Source organism: Dama dama, chromosome 20 (genome assembly GCF_033118175.1).
Source record: "Dama dama isolate Ldn47 chromosome 20, ASM3311817v1, whole genome shotgun sequence".
Classification (NCBI taxonomy): Eukaryota; Metazoa; Chordata; class Mammalia; order Artiodactyla; family Cervidae; genus Dama; species Dama dama.
In genome coordinates this window covers 61,262,100-61,277,643 of record NC_083700.1, presented here as the reverse complement: position 1 = coordinate 61,277,643, position 15,544 = coordinate 61,262,100, and the positions used below count along the sequence as shown (strand labels likewise).

The 15,544-nt window shown below is 39.9% G+C and overlaps 1 protein-coding gene across 10 annotated transcripts in view; it reads left to right on the top strand.

Annotated features, from left to right (window-relative positions):
• Positions 1–10,549: 10,549 nt before the first annotated feature.
• Positions 10,550–15,544, top strand: part of ADGRL2 (adhesion G protein-coupled receptor L2) — a 201,639-nt gene continuing 196,644 nt past the window's right edge. For 5 of the 10 annotated variants that reach the window (XM_061121547.1, XM_061121541.1, XM_061121551.1 and 2 more), the window contains exon 1: positions 14,033–14,163. The gene's annotated coding sequence lies outside the window, so the exon portion shown is untranslated. Of the gene's footprint in view, positions 10,652–10,770; positions 10,907–11,136; positions 11,230–12,387; positions 12,451–12,540; positions 12,558–14,032; positions 14,164–15,544 lie in introns of those variants that run through there. The other 5 variants (XM_061121545.1, XM_061121542.1, XM_061121543.1 and 2 more) reach the window with 5 other exon arrangements.

The window sequence follows — 15,544 nt, the reverse complement described above, 5'->3', positions numbered from 1 at the left end:
CCCAGCCCACACAAGCTGGAAATCCAACTTTAACTGAAACCTTTTAATTTTTAAAAGTTGACAAAGAGTAGATTAAAAATAAAACACTGTGTGGCCCAACCCCTATGGGGCTAATAAATTACTTTTGTTGGTTAGATTTTACATAAAATCTATTATATAAATAGATTTATTTAAAATATTTTATATAATATATGACTTCTATTATGTGCTGTGCTAAGAGCTGGGCATATAAACTTTAGTGAGATTTTAAGGAGCTTACTATTTGGTAGGGGAAGAATAAATTAATAAATACAGTGATGTGTGTAATAAGTGCTATGATAATCAATGGTCAATTGATGGTCCTTCAACACTGAAAAATTCTATGTCATCAAAGAAAGATAAAATAATATTCAATATGATTTTCTTAGAAAAGTACTTTCCTAATATATTTTGGAAAGATTAAAAAATAAATTGGAATGTAAACAAAAAGAAACAATATTTAAAGTATCAGCAGGAAGTCAGAACATCTTCCTTGAAATTTTTGATTAATTAATATACTCTAAGATAATAATATTGCTGGTGATTTGGAAGGAAAAAATTGATAAAAATCCTTTTTGGCTCTTGAATGTAGGGTTCCAGTCTCTGCTTAGTGAATCATAAGTGAACTAAAATGGAAGTATGGTATCTTTTACCATAATGTAGAAGATGTCAGGGATTTTGCTTTTAAATAAGACCAAAATGCCAGGGTGCAAAATATAACCCTTGAAAAGTTCCATGTAAGCCCGTTGATTCAAATTTCTGAGGTTCCCTAGAAACATCTTTATCTTATATAGGTTGTTGAGACAGAAGCATTTGAAGGAAGTAGTGTTCTAGGTAAAATGGAACAATCAACTTTTCAACTTCTCTGAATTTAAAAACTCAAATGCAATAATTAATTTTCTGTCTTCCTTGATATACTTCCTACCTCCCCAATACACCCAGACACAAACACACACAAAGATAATTAATAGTGCTAGAAACTCCTTGAACATTTAGTCTATATTTGTGTTTCTCTTTACTTAAAAGCACACATACACACAAACATTATTATCAAATTAATTCTTGGAAAACATTTAAATTTCATTTTAATCACTAATTTGTGTAGATATTAAAATATTTATATATGATCTATAAAAATATTTCAATAAATTGGCTAAACAAATTTGTTAAGATTTATGTGCATATTGTTTATATGTACACTTGTGATAAGTACACTTGTACAAGATTTCTAGGTTGTTTGACTTACAATATCTATATCAGCAAAGCAGTGCTTTACTGTTTGTACAAGCAGCTGCCTTATTGAACTAAATATTATAACAGTTTTTATGATTACAGGATTCTAACTAATTTATTTCATAAATGCCTTCCGACAACCAAGAGCTCCTGCTCTTTATTAAACAGTAAAGACACTATTCTTAAAATATCGAGAGTTGGAGAAATGATTAAAAAAAACAAAAACTGCTTCGATTGGTGCATGCACTTCTAAGCAGTATGATATTACTTTCTGAATCCTACAACTTGGAGGTATTTGGGGGAATGTTTACATTTTCTAGATACAAGAACATGGGTAGGGAGGAAGGTGCTTCTAGAGAAGTTCAGAAAGCAGTTTTACGCATCTAATGAACATTTAAAAGACTACTGTCTCCCCAAGAGTTCCTGGTGCTACTTTGGTATATCAGGGACTTTAAAAGTTGTATGAGAGTGCTGAGGGATTCTTTCCTCCTTACTAAGGCTTGAGTATTGTGAGTAATGGGTATACAGTGGGTTTCCCTGATAGCTCAGTTGGTAAAGAATTCATCTGCACTGAAGGAGACACCGGTTCAATTCCTGGGTTGGAAAGATCCACTGAAGTGATAGGCTATGCACTCCAGTATTCTGGCCTAGAGAATTCTATGGGTACATGATGGTATGGTGATATATATGGATTGGACAAGGGGGAGAATCCGGAGAAGACCAAGGCTTTAAATTTTACTACATGTCATGAGCACAGATTGAGACATTCATTTGGGTAAAGTTAGTACCTTCCTGGTAAATTAAAGTTATAAGAAATTTGTTGAAAACATGGGTCACAAAATTAAAATAAAACCCAAATGAACCCACCAAAACCTAACAGAGAGGAGAACAGTGCTGCAAAGAATAAACTGGATGAAGTTTCCAATAAAAAGTTGACTTAGATAAAAACAACATATATATATGACAGAAAAATTGTTCTGTTGTGTGCAGGAGATAAGCAAGTGAAACTTATTTTCTGACATGTTTAAAAATAAAACTGAAGATAACCTGTGGCAAATTTATTCCATAACTTCACTAAAGTTGGGGGAAAATCCAGTGGTTTCATTATAAATAAAAATGCATATTCAAAGGAAAAAAAAAAGAATAAGATCTATTTGAGAGAAAATGTTGTGAAGTACCAGTCTGAAGAAATAGTATATAGTTAAAATTCCTGAATGCCATGCATATTAAACATATTATTTAAATCTTTATGTCCTAATTAGTTTTGTGTATTTGCTTATACATTTTTATGTATATTCTTATTTATTTTCCATGTGTATTTGCCCTTTGTTTCCACAGATGATATATTTCTCTGGGGAGGGAGTATGTTTACTACTTTCTAGTAGCACCTAGAGCACCGAATGGAGGAAAGCAGATTTTCTTAGTGTTGAATAATTGCTTTTATTATCCTTACATTTTGAAAAATATGTCAGCCTAATATCTCAGTAAAAACACAAAATTAAAAATGAATATAGAAAATAACATGCATGTTTCTCTGACATTAAATCACCCTTTTGTACCAAATGTAGCACAAATGGCCCTTTAAGGGTGGGGCAGGGGGTGTCCTGTGCAAATAGTGGGTGATCAAAGAACACATGGGCAGCTACACTAAGTGACACTGGTGATGTCAAGGACAATGTATTCTGAATTCTATTTTGTATTTCTTCTGTGATGTTGTGCCAGAACACAAATATATAGACACAGATATATACATATATGCCCTCATATATATATATATATATATATATATTTTACAGAATTTAAATAATTCACTCAAATAAATTATTTAAATGATTTAAAAATTCTTTTGTCAAACAGATTAATGGAACCTTCTTATTCAAAAGATAAATCATTTTATATGAAGTGGCAAAGACTTCAAGGGCTAATAAAGGTTTTATGAGAGATAAACTTTTAATGAATTAATATTCTTGCATGTACTTATTTTCTATAAACATAAATATACACACAAATGCTCACAATGATATATCAACCTTTTTGACTGATTTTTAAGGAAACAGTATCCACAGTGTTAAAAATAATGTATTTTTATAGATTTGATTTTTAGAAGCTGATGGCTTATAATTCACAAAACAAAGTAGAAGGAGATTTAAATACCAGTGCTATACATGTTATTATTTGTGTAATGAGATAAAATAAACCTCTTTCTATTTGTAACCAAATGAATCCAGTAATCATTTGTCTTGAGCAATTTTGTATATGCCGTTTTCTAGGGCTTGAAATGTGTTTGGCACTCAAGTCTTTTTGCTGTGTAGGTCTTAATCAGAAAGATATTTTGCTCTAGAAAATTATGGTGAACTAGTATTTGTATAACAAGACCTTAAGACCCTGGGAAAATTTTTAAGGATTTTTATGAATCTCAGTACACATTCTTCAGCTAAATTTTGGCATAGTTTCAATTGAGACTCCAGTGAAATTCAATTGGTTTATTTTATAATTAAAAACAAGGAAATCATAGTAACAAAAATATATAATGTACAGCACTCGTGTTTATAATAGAAACATCCATAAAGAAAGAAACATGTTCTAACTTCTCTCATTATTCCAAAGGGAATTGCATCTTTAATCACACAAAGCACAACTGCTTTCTAATTTTGTTTAAAGTGTTTCAGTACTTACAAAAACCAGATCAGGTTATTGTAAATCTAGAGCAAATTAGAATCACTGGCCTCTGCTCAGCTCTATGTAAGGGTTCTATGTAAATCATAAATTTAATGGCATACTAAGACACACATCTGTTTCAGTTTTGTAGAAGTTAATAATCTAACTACAGAGTATTTAAACACTTCTTTCATTAACTGGAAAATTGAGGCAAAGATAGACTTCCCTCAGTGATAAGGTGTAACAAGTTATTTCCAAATTTTGATAAGATATAAATTTACCTAAACAGTTAAAGAGTAGTCTAAAGATTGAATTTAGTATCTATTTTGACATCACATGATTTCCTCCTGTATAGAAATATTCAATATAAACAAACTGGTCAGCATTATCATCTCAAATCTACATCTGCATAAATTTTTTTGATTTATATAAATCATATTTAAAATAATTTTGTAATAGGGCACCAGAAAGAAAGTAAATATTGAGCAATTATATGAAATGTCAAAATTCATTTTAAAAAATATTTTTCAGATTCCTTATTTGATTATCCATAAGTTTATTTTAAAATGATAAATGATACTCTTCTGGGGATCTGTATTATTTAAAAATAGTTTACATTCTTTGATTTCTGGAATATTTACATTTTATAGCTGGAAGTCTTTTCTCTGATTTTATTTTAACAAATTCAATTATTTTCTCTGATTTTAACAAACTATAAATATTTTTCATGTTATTTCCATGACATCTTCCTTGAGACATGCCACTTCATATATAGCAGTAACAGCATATTTGCATGAATTATTGTGTTTCAATTATCATTACATAATAAACAGGAAATTAGCTTTTCTTGCAGTGTATTCCACATTGTCTGAACAATGAAATATATGTGGTTTGAATTTGGGTCATTAAATTCAGGTAGTAAAGACACAGTACTAATTAAATTGGTGTCATAAATTACATTTCCATAATGAGGGGGAACACTCTTAATGGACTAATACTCCTCTTAAGTTATATTGTAGACATGTGATTTTTGGTAACCAGTACAGTTGGATAAGAGATGTGTTCAGTACAGCACAGCCCTATCACTGAATCAAAATCATTCAAAGAATATATTATCCACCTGATAGTTTGACAACTTTTTAATGTAGAACAGCTGGAGAGGTTATTTATATATTTTTATTGTTTCACCTAGACCAAAATTTCTTCATTAAATATCACGCAACAAAACCTTATCATTACCAAATCATTTCAGTACTTCTTTGAGATGCAGACTACATTTTAATGTGATTCTAAATTTGGATACTGATTTAGAAAAAAAAAAGATTTTTTTCTAATGCACTTTACTTATGCCTATTACATCATTGTTTGGTCTAGGACCTAAGTGATGGATTTCATAGTGACTTTAAGAATGCATTGTAAAGAGTTACAATAAGTTGAAAACCTAATTATAAAGATTTAAATTATTCTTGAAAATAGAGATGGCAACATTGTATTATCTTATCAAGAAACTATGATGAGAACTAGGTTGAGAAGAAAAGCCTTTGCAAATAGCTGTTCTAGTTTCCATATGCTCAAACTTATTTTCATTAAAATATATACAACAAATAGGGACTTCTCTGGTGGTCCAGTGGCTAAGACTCTGACCTCTCAGTTCAGGGGGCCCAGGTTCCATCCCTGGTCAGGGAGGTAGATCCCACATGCTACAACTAAGACCCAGAGCAGCCAAATAAATAAATGAAATTTTAAAAATACATATATATATATACAACAAATAAAGGTCTTTTTAAAATAAAAAAGATAAGTTGAGTTAAAAAAAAACCCACCATATTGATTAGAGAACCAAATAATGAACAATGTTAGTAACAGTTAATATGTATGATCAGAAAAATAAAAAATTCCAGGTCAAACATTTCCTGTTACATAATTGTAGATGATCAAATATTTTCAAAGCTGAAACAAAACAATTTTGTGTTTAAAAAATACTAAAATGACGTATTTCAATTATTATTTTATGCTGTATCATTAAGATAACTTTAATGTGTTCTAATATGAAATATTATAAGTTTTATAGAATTATATTTTTGACTCACTTTCTGAAATGCAAAGAGGACATTTGTGAGTTTGTTTCCTGACTCTTAAAAGCATTTTGCAAGTTTTGCCATACTAAAATACAATGAACTATGACATGAATAATCAAAGTCATATTCTCAGAGGCACTAAAAATTCAATTTAGACTTCTGTGAATTGCTATTTGGTTATCTTTGAGGGTTTAGATTCAATCAAAGTGGAGTTGCCTCTACTATTAACCACTGCCTTGCTATTGTTTTCATCTGATGCATACTGCTTTACTAAGAACTGCCCACTTGATGTTTATACGCTTTATATTTAAAACAAAGAGTTGTGATTTTAGGTTACTTTTAGTTTTAGAATTTTTCTATAAATTTAAAGAAGTTTCATCTGTGTTGTTGACAGAGGTTTGAATATATAGAGAAGGGATGATAATTTATGATAAAAAATATTATAAGAAGTCATAGGCAGCTTTCTATAAAGAGAGTGTTCTTATACTCACACTTCCTGGTTTGACAGACACATTTATAGAAGATCTATAGGATATGATTGTAGAAAATCCTCAAGGTGTGGAGATTACCCAACAGTTATGAGAATAATCTACGGAAAGAAAGATTAACTTGGTGAGTTTTGTAAAACTCAGTGGAGCAATGATTATGAGGGGTATCTTTTTTAACTTGCTTACTTTTGAGTATTAGAATGGTAAAAAAAAGGTATAATCTTTTATACACAGTTAGACATATATAAATATTTTAGGTGCACAGAAAGAGTCAAGCTACCAGTTATTTTGGTAGATATTTAAAGATGGGGTTTCCCTGGTGGCTCAGTGGTAAAGAATCTGCCTGCCAATGCAAGAGACATGGGTTCGATACTTGGGTCAGGAAGACCCCCTGGAAAAGGAAACGGTAACTGACTCCAGGATTCTTGCCTGGGAAATCTCATGAACAAAAAAACTTGGAGGGCTACAGTTAATGGGGTAGCAAAGAGTCAGACACCACTTAGCAAGGAAACAACAATTACAAAATGATATATATTTAATAATGCGTGTGATTATATACTTCTAAATAATATCATTAAGCACAGTACACCAGAATCACATTTATAATACAGATGAAGCTATCATTAGTTTTGGAGACTGCATCTCTACATTTTGGATAGGGTTCGTCCTTCTTGGACCAAGATTTACTCGGCCTGGAGAGAACTGGGAGAAGAGTTAAAAGCTTATTGGCTTTGGCAAGTACTTTCATGTGTTTCTGCTTTCATGGAAAATGAGTTTTGATTTCTTTTCAGCCTATATGCATGGCAAAGTTAAGATGAAAAACAAAGCTAGGAACTTTGAACGAGCTCTAGTTTAGTTTGGGTATTTATATATTGCTTTGATTTGCTCTAGAGCTTTAAAAGATTTCTTTTCTAGAGTAGGGAAAACTAGTTTCAGCACTAAGCATTATTGAGCAGTGACAATGAAGAAAAGGGAACACAGTCTAGGATGAAATCTAGCTAATTTTATTTCTATTTCTGTGTTAGAAACTAGACCAGTTTCACCTGTTTTTTGCTTAATTTTAGAACTCTCACAGAGCTCTCTCATCACAGGCAAAAATAATGAATACAATCTAGTCTCATTGGTCTCTACAGAGTGTAGCTCAAACTTCACTAAGTTTTGGCCCACTATCAAGATCTGGATCTTCTCCCTGTTCCACCCCAGTCTTCCTCTGTGTCCCCTTTTAGAATTGGCTTACCTATATCCAATTTTGTTGGAGTTGGGCATTGAACAGGTTACTCCTAGTGTTATGCTGGCTTAGACTAACCACAATATTTTGCAACCCTGCCCATTTTCATACTTTTTCAGATTCTTTAAATTGGTACCTATACTATTGGTATTCACACTTGTATTTTGACATGTACCTCATCACTTTGCTCTAAAGAAAGATGCCTGGATGGTAAATAGCCTTAAAAGTTAGCATAATTTCTGTATCAGAAATATGTGAATCCATTGAATAAAATAATCTTTAGTTTCTTAAAGATGTTTAAATTAAAAACACGAGTTTCTACAGTTGGAAAAAACATGTATGGTTAAAATGTTTGAAGCCCATCAATCTCTCAAACCACATAAACTAATGAGTTCCTTCTGTTTTCTTTGAATGAAATCACCATGAGTGGTTAGATGTTGATTTAACATAAAACAAATGGAAGTGGGTGTTTCCTTTGTCCTTTGTAGAATTTATTTTTAAAACAATTAGCAAGTATTATGAATAAGTCAATGATTTTGCCATTACTTAAAGAATAATATAGATTGAATAGTGAAATTGATTGGATTGCAGGGAATGCATAACATACTCCAACTCTCCTTAGCTTCCTAACATCTGCAGACATTATTAAGCTTCTCATTTCATTTTTTTTCCTACCACAACACCTGTATTGTTATAAATTATGTTTTGAATTGTCATGAAGTGTCAGGCAAATTATGTTGTCTGGATATGTGTGTGTGTCATTTAAGTGTTCCTTTGTAACGCAGGTTTGTGGCTAACAGCTTAATCTTGAATATATCAATGCAATTAAAAAGCTCTGTTTCAATCCTTTGTGAATACAGAGAAGGATGAAGCATTATTATGTGTGAAGCGTAAGGAAAGAATTAAAAATTCCTTAATATTTAAAACATTACCTCCTAGAGAATGAATACATTTAGATATAATTTTAAAAACACCAAGCTTATTATATTCTTAGGAAAAAAAGCACTGAACCCTTTGAACTCTATAAAATACATATCCTATTGAATTAAAATTAAAAACCTGTATGAGGCATTTCCCACTCCCTATAGTTTTAACCCACTTCTGACAATGTCTTCCCCCTCCCATGCATCCTCCTTTTTTTATAGTCTCTTCAGGAACAGTGGAGAGTGACTCACTTATGTCCTGAACATCAAAGTACGTCAGACCTAAGAAATGTAGACAGTGAGTTCTTCCTGAGATTCTTTCTGAGAGAGTTAAATAAATAAGTAAATGGGCAAACATATGGGCAGCTTAAATCGGGCAAAATTTTCTACTGATTCCTTACTAAACTTACTAAATAAAAACTTCAGTCCAAGTTTTGCCTCCCCAAAGAAAATAGGATTAGACTGATCTATGCACTCACTGGGAATCATGCCTGGATAAATGAAAAATCTTCAAAGATGAACAAAAGAAAGGGCTAAAATTTTTCAGTAAATGCAAATCTTTTATCTGTTTGAAATATTTTGGTTTATAATTGTGAATAAAATAATTTTAAGTTCCAAAGGAGACCATAATATAAATGACCTCTGAGGTCTGAGAGTTCTGTAACTGTACCTTCTTTTTGACTAAATTCTGACAGATGTAAAAACGAAATAAGGTTTCACACTAGTTCTGCATAACTGTGTTTTGTTCCTAGCCTTGTTTATATCCTGCATCAATAATATTTGAATGATGTTATGCAAATGGAAGTGTTTATGTAGTTTAAAGCACCAGTGCTCAAAGTGGCTCCTCTTATCTTTAATATTGGTAAGAATATTAAAACATCAATACATTGAGTAGAAAAAAAATTGATCATCAAGGATTCTTGTTTGAATCTGTGAAAATTAAAATGGAATCAACCAACAAGGCATGTTTCAGTTATTTTACACATACGTACTTTTAACTTGATTTTTTACAAGTTGAGAGAAAACTTGACCAATAGTTGTACTTACTTTAGTACAACAAACATCTGGCTTTGTGACAAAATATAGGTATTTAGAGTCTTCATGTCTTTCGAAAAATCTGCTGTTGACATTTTAATAACACTGTTATTTGAAATGATTTCTGAAGTATGATGACTGCAGCATACCCACAGCAACAAACAGTATGTATTGTTTCTGAAAGCAAAGAATCTCAAGTTTCATTCTATTTTCTAGAGGTTTTTAAATCTTGGAATATCAGTTTTTCCTGAAAACCAATGCAAACATGCTTCTTTAATTGATGTCTGCATTCATTAGCATAAACAGTGATTTCGAAATACATCTGAAAATGTAGTCACTTTCAGTTCAGAAATTTTGTAATTAAAAAAAAAAAAATCCAGGCTTGTTTTTATTCGTATGCAAAGGACACAACTAGGTTTCAAACATTTTTCAAGCACGATTTTCTCCGTCGTGGTCTCTTCTCTTCAGGTTGGGTCCATCGTAGGCGCTGCCTGGCTGTTTGCTGACACTACCAACAGAGAGGTGCAAGGAAGTGTGGTCAGAGGACAAGAGCAAACGCAGTTTCAATGTAAGGAAATGAGGGAAACAGACCTAAATAGCGCGATGAGTGCACTTGCTAGAAAAGAGCCTTGTAGTCTCCTTTCCTTCCTTTGCTTATTCTGGTGGGTTTAATCAAAAACAAACAAAACGCTCTTGTGAAATATAGTCAACAAAGTCAAAGTTTGGCTAGCTCTCTGTAACTACAAAGAAAAAGTCATCGCAATTAAAAAAAAAAATGTAACTTTCATTAACAAGCCCGCCGGAAATCTCAGGTATCAAAGACGCATTAACCCTGGAGCGTCCCCCGCGCGCCGCAGCCGGACGGAGGCAGGCGAGGCGAACAGACGTTCTTTCTCCTCCGAACAGTCACACAAAAGGAGGGCCGCGGAAACTAAAAGTTTCGGGGCCTCCGGTTCGCTGCGCGGAGAAAAGAGAAAACCTGGAGACGGGGTGGGTAAAAGACGCATCCTGGGCGCCTCTCAGAAGTGCAGGCAAGAAAAGAGCTCCCGAGCCTGGAGGGAAGAGGGGAGGGGACCCCCGAGCTGCAGGCCAGCCCCCGGCGCCCCGCCTCGGAGGCCGGAGCTTCGCGGTCTCCCAAATACCTTTCACCCCGTTCCAGAAATAAAATAAATGTTTTTAAAGTGCGTGTGTGTAGACAGGATGGACAGCGCGCGCCGGAGGAGCGCGCGGAGGATCGAGCGCGCAGTGAGTGGAGTTTGGGGAGGTGGGGGATCGGCGGGGAATGGGTGTGTGGATGCGGAGGGGCGGTGGGGGGGGGGGGGGTGGACTGAATGCGGAGCCCCGGGACCGAGGGGAGGGCGAGTCGACGGGGAGGGAAAAGGAGGGGCGCTAGCCACCACTGGCCGCCTCCGGGGCGCGTTCCGCGTCCGTGCGCGCGCGTCCCTCGCCGCCGCCGCCGCCGCCGCCGCCCGGAGAGCCCTGCGGCCGCCGGGCCGGCGGAGCCGGGGCCGGCCAGTTTTCGGGCGGCTGCTGGGCCACCGCCGCCGCCACCCGAACCTCTCGAGCCGGTAAGTGTCCCCTTTCGCTCCCCTCCCCCGTGCTCGGGTGCACCGTCGCCGCAGCTGCTCAAATGGAGTGGAAAATGGCTATTGGCCGGCAATGAGTTATAGATTATCTGCTCCACGTTTTGTACTTAGCAGCCTGTAATCTTCTTTTGAGTTTGCCTGAGCCCTTTGCTGGAAAAATCAGGAGGGAGAGATTTATCCTTTGTCGCTGTAGACGCTAATATGTTTATATGATTAGCCGAACTCGCGGGGGTGGGGAGGTGGGGGTTTGGGGCGGAGGAGGCCGAGGAGGAGGAGGAGGAGGAGGCTGGAGGTGACTCCAGTTCAGACCTCGCGGAGAGTCTGTGTCAGGACTTCGCGCTCCCCCGTCTCGCTCCCTCTCGCTCCCTCTCTCTCCCTCTCACTCTCTCTCCCCTCACACACACGCACACGCAGAGGTACCGGCGCGAAATCGGGAGCTTACCGGAGAATTCCTCGGGATCGTCGGAGTCTGGGGGCGGGGGGGGGACCTCTCCTCCGTTGCTGGCGTGACTCGTCCCTACACCTCCCCGCTTCCCCAAGCCCCAGTCCTCGCCTTCAGCCAGTCTTGGGGGGGCGGCGGTCACCGTTCCACCTCGGCCCAGGGACCCGCAATGTGAGGAGGGGCCGCTGCCGTCTCCCTCCCCAGGCCGCAGGGTCGGCTCGAGGGATGCCAGCCCGGCCGGCGCGGACGGCGGGCTGAGTGGCTTCGCCTGACGAACTGAGTTGGCCTCGCGCCGCCGGCGTCTGCTCGCCCCTCCCGCGTCTGCCGCTCGGAGGGGACACTCAAGTCTGCGCACCTCTGTCGGGCTCTTTCCTCCGTCACCCCTCTCCCTCCGCTTCCCGAATTTCTGATCTTTCTGAAGGAGCGTGCGGTCTGGGCGCGCGCGCGCGCGCGTGTGCCAAAGACGCCTCTCGTGGAGCGGTGTGTGGGAAACTGCAGGAAAATGTTGACCTAACCCCAGGAGCCGCCCGGCGCTGGCTGCTCGGCTGGAGGAGGAGGAGGCGGCGGCGGCGGCGGCCAAGCAGGAGGACGAGCCGAGCCGCGGCGCTGTGTCCGGCCGGCGAGTCGCGGCGCTGCCTCCCGCGCGGACTCGGCGGCCGGCCTCGGCCCTCGCCGGCCCGGGTGGCCGCAGCCCTCTGCGCCTCTCCCCGCGCGGCCCCTGCGCCAGACGGCCCGCCCCCGGGGCGCGCTCGCAGACCGAGGTAAGAGCCGCGGGAGCGAACAATGTGCCTCTGTGCCGGGCTTCGGAGACCTGTTTGCTTTGCGCCTTCCGCACGGGGGTGGATGCTGGAGGTGTAGGGAGCCGAAGGTGAGTTGGGGCTGCGCTGTTAAAGTTCGGCGGGGCCGAGAGGGAGAACGGCGCGGGCTCGGGCCCCCACCCCCACCTCCCCCTCCTCGGAAATCGATCCGCAGAACCCCCCTTCCTGCCCAGCCTGCTGCCGCTTCGCCCTGCCAGTGTCGTGAAGTCCCCTTGGTTACAGCCTAGTTGCAGGGGGCCCCGGGGGGGACAGGGGAGTGTTTTTTGATTTACTGAGAGTCTGGGTCAGAAGGTGCCGTTCGCTCTTTCACAGCCTGTCTGGGGAGGCAGAAAGTGGGGCGCGCCCCCGCCGGAGGCCCGGCGGGGAGCTCGCCCCTGTCCCCCCCGCCCCTCCTTGCAGATCCGTCCGGGGTTGTGAGTGGAGCCGGGAGGCCGAGCGCTGGGAGCGAGTTCGGGGCAAGTGGGCGGGGGATGAGGGGCCGATGGGCTGATATGTGGTGGGTGGTTGTTGCTTTTTGTCGGTGGTTAGGTGGTGTGGAGAGGCGAGGATGACAGCAAAGCGCCGCCAGATGTGGCCAGGCCGGCAAGGGGGCTGGCAACGATTAAGGGCGGCGGGGCCGGGCGGGCGGCGGGGCCGAGCACCCGGCGGGCCCCAGGGAGGCCAAGTGCCTCCCGCACCCGCAGTGAGAGGGCAGCAGCGGGCTGCGCTGGGCCTGCGGCCGAAGTTACGGGGTGTGGGCTTCTGGGCTTGGCGCAGGGGCTGCGAACTTCTGGAAGCCTGGTTTGTGGGACCAGGGTGCCGGGTGGGGAGCTGAGGGGGAAAAGGCGTGGGAGGGCCGCGAGGCAAGGGAGAACCCCCCCCCCCCGCCCCCCAACTCTTAGCGCGCTTAAACGAGCGTGGGCTCTTTGCTTGGCTGGGGCCACCCGGCTCTCCTGCGGACGGGCGAGGGCGAGGGGAGCGACAGAAGCGCCTCGGCAGTGGGGAGGCACTCCTGCAAGACTCCTTCGCTAGGGATCTAGAAAGTTTGTTCCTTTCGCCAAACTACGGGGCTTGGGTTAGGAGAAATCGTTGGAAGCTTTATTTTGTGCCAAAGCGGCAATGAGCGGCTGCTAAGGCACGGTTTTCTTTATCCCTAAATATTGTTTTAATCCCCTCCTCAGTCTGTCCTCTGAAAGCATAGTTGGAGGGACAAGCCCTGCGGTGTCCATCTCCTTTCCCCACCTTCTACGGACTCCTCCCCCTAACCCATCCTTTCCCCCTTCGCTGGCCCCCTCATTCCGTTCTTCCCGATGCACACTGTTTTGTCTCAGATTCAGACCGAGGAAATGTTTTCCTCCTGTTTCTTGAAAGGTGTCAGGCTGCTTAGCAGCTTCTCCAAGCAGCCTGGGAGCGTCTGAGCCGCAGCCACCAACCATATGGTTCCCGTTACAAAGGCCAGGTTCTCAGGCACTCTCCTCCGCGCCCCGCCCCCAATTCTTAAATTTTCTTCTGCATTCTTTACACGATGTGTACTTCTCTCTTTCAGAGGCGTACATTAACGGACATGGTTGGTCCATTCATTTTCCTTGGCAATGTTTGTGTCTGGAACGGGCCCCACCGAGTTTGCTCTTTGCTCAACTCAAGAGTTACACACTGAGGAAAAGTCACATCCGTTTGGTAAATAATTGCCTGTTGGGATGTCTTTTATTAAATCAAGTTTGATCTTGGGCAGACCTTAAAAGATGGGCACCAAGGAGGCAATCTGCCTCCGTGGCAGAAAAATAGAATGGTTTGTGTGGTGTCTTTGGCAACATTCCCAGTTGTGATGGGACTCTTGACCTAGGTAAAGGGTAACTTTGTAACTTAAATTTAGTATCTTTGTAATACTTGAGAAACCCTTTATAAGAAAATATACTTCTGTTCAGGTGTGTTGTGGAACTTTTTGTAGTCCCTCGCCTCCACCCTCCAGTACGTTTATGCACGATAGAATGCTGCAGAACAAATGTTCTGTTGTTTAGTTTCTTCAGACATTCCGATTCTCTCCTTTTGTTGCTTGCTTCTAAAAGAGGTGCCATTTCACATCATTCTGCACAAATTGTTTGAATTAATGCAAGTGTGAATTCTTACCGTTTGAAGGGGACTATTAGCATATCAAAGGTTTCTTAGCTTCAGCTCAATTGAGAAAACTTCAGCCTGTCTTCCATTTGCTTCCAAGTGGAGGCCCAAAGGGCAATGAGAATTGTAAAGGGTAAAAATAGGGAGGTGGATTCAGGCTGTGTTTCTGAACTTTTACTGTTTTGTAATTATCTGAGCTAAAAACATTGTCTGTTGCTGTGGAGCCCTTGCAAATGGAAAGACAATTATTTTCTATTGATAAATGGTTTGTTCCTAGAAAAAGAGTGACCTTTTATTTTATGAGAGTCACTGTTGCCTGTCTTTTGGGGTCCCTTCAGTGGAAGAGAGAGTGAGAAAGCTTTTCCTGTTAACTTAATACTTTTCTAAGGTCTGCACTTTGTTAGTAAAATGGCTGAGAAAGTCTTTTAATTAATGTATAAAGCGATAGAATCTTGTGATGAAAGGACACTCATTTGTATACTCAGGAAACTTTAATACACTTGCTAAATTTATAGGTAAAAAAAAAGTCCGTGGAGAGTTTTGAGTATTAAAAACAACATAAACTTGGTTAATGCAACTTGTGTTGCAAGTATAAGTTTGAAAAAGATTTCAAAGTGATACTCAGATTTTTCATGAATTGTATATGGAGATAATTGCTTAAATATTGATTTGTCTCAAATTTTTGTATTTTATTGAATAATAAGCTCTGGAAGTCAGCTTAGAGATTTTTCTTCATATGTATATAGCATATACTAATGGCTTTTTTTGCCCTTGCAGAGAAATATGTTCTCTGAATTTCTTTAAACAACTCAATATCTGTGAATAAAGAAATAAATAACAGGTACTTAGGTCATTTGGGTTATTTTATGGCAAGCAGATGGGCCAAGGGAGAACTATTATCTTCAACTTCTGGGGAAATATTGGTTTTATTTATTTAGCTTTA